The following is a 5,891-nucleotide window of genomic DNA, read 5'->3' as shown; positions in this document are numbered from 1 at the left end:
ATAGTTGGAATTAATATGGTGAAAATAACAATTCTACCAAAAGCAATATAAAGATGTAATACAATACCAATTAAAATACCAGCATCATTCTTCACAGAGATTGAAAAAATGATCTCAAAAAGCATATGGAATGACAGGAGGCCTCAGATATTCAAACATATCTTCACCCAAAACAAACATCTGATGGTATCACCATACCCAATCTAAAGCTATAGTGCAAGGCTATTGTGACAAAACAAAAAGCATGGTTCTGGAATAAAAACATAACCATAGGCCTGTCAATGCCTAGAGCGTTGGGGTCCCTGGGTAAGGGTTGCGACGAAATCAGGACACAGGGGATGCAGAGAAGCTGAATCAACTGCAACTGCAACTGCATACTTTATTTCTAACACTGTTCATATTTGTACAGAAAGTAATCATGTAAGAAAGTCACTTCATACACACCAGGTATTGTTTTCAAAACAATTTTCTAGTGCACACAATAGTTGAGGGAAAGTATAACTTTTTCCTTAATAATATTGAACAAAGCAGTGATGGTCATGTTCCCAATTAAACTTCAAAGTAACTCAAGCATGCAAAATACCTTTATCTAAGCAGAAACCATATTCTCAAGAGGCCTGAGCATAGGCAAAACATTCAGCCTTGCGGCCAAGAATCATGCTTCTTGTTGACTTCAGCTAACTGAAGTCCCATGACCTCAGTTCCCCTTGCTCCAAGGACACTCTGAGAATTGCTTCTCATGCTTAGCCCATCTGAACTTCCTCATAGGCCAATGAAACTACTACCTAGAATCAACAAAGAACTCAAAAAACTAAACAATCAAACAACCCACTCCAAAAGTGGAGTAGAGAACTAAATAGGGAGTTCTCAGAGGCAGAATGACAAATGGCTAACACACACATATGAAAATGTTCAACATCCCTCACCATTAAGGAAATACAACTTAAAACAACACCTTATGACAGTAAGGATAGAAAACATTAAAAAAAAATCAACTGACAACAAATGGCAAGAATGTGGAGAAATAAGAACCCGCATTCACTGTTGGTGGGAATATGATCACCTGAGTTGCTGAGATACATGAATAGCATCTCGAGGCTTGGTCAATACGGAGGATAGGGCTTGGGGGATGGAAAGGGTTGGGGCCACAAAACTGACTCAAATTAAGCTGGTACCATAGAATCCTATATCCTGGAAGTCAAACGAAAGGGGGATCTCTCAAGAGGACCTTAGGAGGAGCTCCTGAATCTAAGGGCTTTGGAGAGGATGGAAGAAACCAAAGCTCAAATGTCTCCTGTTTCTCTTTCTTCCCTATATTTTTCTTTTTTCTTTTCCCATGGTACTGGCCTGTAATTTCCTGTAACAGGATGTGTTCTACATCCACAATGAGCTATTGATCACATAGACCTACTGAATGTTCCAAAACAAACAAGACTGACTTCTGTCACAGCACTTGATTACCCATCAGAGGTTAATGGTAAAACCCTACTGCTAAAGACACCATATGTTGTCAGCCTGGACCATGGAGAGACCTGGTTGGAATCCAGAGGAGAGCCAGTCCCTGGACAATTAGCCAATCTGGTGCTAGAAGGTGCTATATGAGCTACTGGGGGAAAATAGCCAACATCTGTCCAAGCAGTTCAAAGTATAAATGACTCAGAAGCAAACAACCTGACATGATGTTCACACAAGTGCAATAATGGCACACAACCCTCTTGGGTAACCAACTGCTCTTAGATTTGCCAGTAGATTCACTCAGTGGAAAGGAAACCATATCTGGAACTGAGAAACAAGTCAGAATCATATCCAGATAATGACTCTGCTTTCTGTTTTCAAATTCCTATCAACCTTTGACTATAAGAAGAACTACATCATTTTATTCCATTTAAATGGTGCTGACCTCTTTCTCAGTTGGAGAATCTGCTTCTCTCTTTCAGATGTGAACTGGACATGAGGACATAAATATCCCAGTGCACTTCACCCCATACCTAGCTGAAACCATAGAGGAATTGGGGAAATGAGCAAGAGTACTGCTTTCTTAGTGAATCTGATATCAGCATGAGTATAATGTACATAGACAATGAGGACAGTCAGCACCTCCCAAACCAGAGATCCAGAGGCTCCTAAGTGACCATTATTGAAATAGCCTTAAAATCTTAAAATGCTCCCAGCATGGCTCAGGGAATTTTGTGGAAGAGGGGGCTCAATGTTAGTATCACAAGTTGGGACATTTTTCACAGAGACATTGTCTCCCCCTACCCATAATTCATGACCCACAATCCCCATAGGGTTGACCTGCATCCCTAATGAGGAAGATGTCTCCAGAAAAGGAGCCGGGAGGAGGAAATGAATGGTACTAACATATACTAAATATGTTCATATCTAATAAGACATATATAAAAAGAAAAGTTTAGTGAAGTATTTGTATAATATTTGTTTCAAAAAATGTGAGTCAGTGGGCTTGAGAGATGGCTTAGTGCTTAAGCACTTGCCTATGAAGGCTAAGAACCCTGGTTCAAAGCTTGATTCCCCCGGACCCACGTTAGCCAGATGCACAAGGGGGCATATGTGTCTCAAGTTCATTTGCAGTGGCTAGTGGCCCTGGCAGGCCTATTCCCTCTCTATCTGCCTCTTCCTCTCTCTGTCTGTCACTCTCAAACAAATAAATAAAAATGAACAATTTTTTTTAATGAGTCAAAAAATGAATCACAGAACCCAGAGTGAATCACACAAAAGTGAGCAATTATTTCTGCATTGAGAAGTGAGAGAGAAAGTGTAGTGTACACTTTTATAGTATTCATCTACAATAGATGAATATTTAAAGTAGTTTTAAATTGTATATATTTATGTTGTGATGTTATTAATCAAAACTCATTTATTAATATTAAAAAGACTTTGAATTTGGACAAATATCATTGGTATTTTTGTGAATTTGTCTACATTGTTATTTGTAAAAGATGATATCTCAGTTTATTCCATGGCTCTGACATATATTTTTGAAAGGAAGAGAAATGACTCCAATGTCTTCTGAACTTTATTCAATTTAACCTTATTAAATAAGCCTCTCCTTAGACATATATCATCCCTTAATCTAGAAAGTATCTAGATGTTGAAGGAATCTAAAGGATTTTGTAGAAATGTTTAAGGTGTACCTGAAGGTCCTCATGATTGTCAAATAATTATTAATGACTAGTCTTTTCTCTTTATAAGATTAATTATAACAAAGCCAGACAAACATGTTTATTTCAGAGACAGTGTGACAGCTTTATCTGACATCTAACTGTATATTTCCTACCCTAAATCACAGTGGATTGCATAATAATTAAAATTAAATCAGATAGCATACTGTCTCTTAGGACATCTCTATAAACCCCCATTGTTCTAACCTATAAAATGTTAACTCTACTTCGTCCAGGCCCATGAGTATGTTCTGTTTCCTGGGATTTTTCAAACAACCTTGCACATTCACAGTCTTGGATGCTGTAGCTAGATCTGCTCCTTTCTTTTTCTGCTTAGACAACAGCAACACTTTTGCAACTGTTCCTGTTTGTTTATAGAACTACCACTGACCAAGTTGTTCCTTTGAATTTCCTCTTTTCCATCAGGGTGAGAGGGGGCAGTTTTATTTGACCTGTACCACCTGTGTATGTTGGATATAAGGGGAATGATAACCAGGTCACAACTGATTACAGATCTACAAATCAGGAGTAAGAGTATTCAAGGGTCCTCATTTACATCTGGAGCTTTTTATACTAGAAGACTCTTGAACTTAAGCAGATGCATTAGAGGGAAGAAATGTTAGGGTTTGGGGATGGTGTGATTTTAGTTGTTATGTGGAAGGAACATGAATATATGAAGATGAGACAGTAGTCAGCTTATGGTCAGAGGTTGGCTTAGGCTATTGCCTGGCTCCAGTCAAACCTTTCTGTAAATTCATTCTCATCCATCATCTGACTATAGTTCCATGAGGGGGTCCTAGATAGAAGTAGCAAAATGGGTTGCTTCTGAATTCTTGATGGACAGGATCTATGGAAGATAATAAATAATTACCATTTTTCTAGGAAAAGAGCAAAACTTTTCTCTATAAACAGTCTAAAACACTTAGGTTTTGTAGGACATATCTCATGAAAATATGTCACCCTGCTGATTTTAGTAGGAAAATGAGTTTCAGAAGCAGCAGCCACAAAGGCACTGTGACCATCAGAAAATACTTGCAGCTATTAAATTTTGAATTTTATATAAAGTTTACATGTTATAAAATATTAAACTTAACATTGTTAGTACCATTCTTAACTCATTGGAGAAATATGTGTTCAATCTTGACATTATGCTTACTGCTGTCTCATCTTCAGATAGTCATGTTCCTTCCATATGAGAGGTAAAATTACACTATCCCAAGACCCTAGAATTTCATCCCTCTAATGCATTAGATTAAATTCATGTCTTTAGGTCAGGCTAGTTTTAGCAGGTAGAGTATGATTTGGTTATTTCTGTTTTAATATATTCAGATTGTGGTGACTTGTGCCACTAAAAATATTAAGGTGCCATCAAGTGATAGGAGAAAAAGAAAAAATATTTAGAAATACAGTAGATTCAGTGAAGACTTGAATATGTGTGAAGAGCAGAACAAATGAGTCTGCTACCCAAGATAGTTTCTGAAATTGGTCCACAGTCAGATAAAGCTTCACATTTCATCTCTTACAGAAACATTGGGCAAGTTCTCAACTGCAAGACTTTCCCATTATTTAAAAGATTTCAGTTTACCCTCTCAAAACCTCATAACTCAAAATCCTTCTTCAATAACATTCTACATTTAAAATATAAATTTAGATAATTTTCTTAATGTAAAACTTTAATATCTGGTGTATGGTCAATGTTTTCTTCAGGAAGCACTTGAGTGATGGACATTCAAGAAGTACAAGAAAATAGAGGTTTATCGGGCCAGAATTGAATCCCCTCTCTTTATAAATATCATTCTGTAGAAGAGGCTTATTTTCAAAAGCATGGAGATAAAGAGGTCCAGTTTAATTTAAGAACCTAATAACTACTGCAATCTTCAGATACAGAAACATTAAGGCTAATGTGTTGTGGGTCTTAATAGGACCTGTAAGAGCTGATTAGGTCATGAGGTCTATTCCATCATGAATTAGACTAAGGTCTTTGTAAAACAGACTGCACACAATTCCACATTCTCTTTTTATTTTGCCTTTATCATGCCTGAGGACAAAACATCACTTCCCTTCAGAAGCTGCCACAATAAGAAACTTTACTGGACACAGATTGACACCTTCCCCAGAAAACCAAACCCACTAGCACGTTGTTTTCACACTTTCTAGCTTCCAGAAGTACAAATGAATAATTATTTTCATAAATTAGCTTGTCTCATGCATTTGGTTATATGAAAACAAATGAGGGCTGGAGAGATGGCTTAATGGTTAAGGCACTTGCCTGCAAAGCTAAAGGACCCAGGTCTGATTTCTCTGTATCCACGTAAAGCCAGATGCACTAGGTGATGCATGCATCTGCAGATTGTTTACAGCCACTAGAGGCCCTGGAATACTTATTCTCACTCCCTCCCCTTTTTCCTCATTCTCTTGAAAATAAATAAATAAATGAAATGAAATATTAAAAGAACACAGATGAACCAAGGTTTTAGATCTAATTTTATCACCATTTACAGTTGCTTTCAGGCTGCTTCATCTCTTCACAGCATAACCTAATAATAAATAAGGTAGTGACAAACCCTGTGGATGCTCAAAGCTAGTTCTCCCTCAAAATCATTAAGGCTTTTATCTTGAAGACTCTAGCACCTTGTTCATAGTCTTCTCTTCAAGTGACACTATCCTTGAAGTCCTGCTTTCCTTCCAGAGTGAACAAACATGGATAGATAT

This window comes from Jaculus jaculus, chromosome 10, assembly GCF_020740685.1.
Source record: "Jaculus jaculus isolate mJacJac1 chromosome 10, mJacJac1.mat.Y.cur, whole genome shotgun sequence".
Classification (NCBI taxonomy): domain Eukaryota; kingdom Metazoa; phylum Chordata; class Mammalia; order Rodentia; family Dipodidae; genus Jaculus; species Jaculus jaculus.
This window is presented reverse-complemented; position numbering follows the sequence as displayed.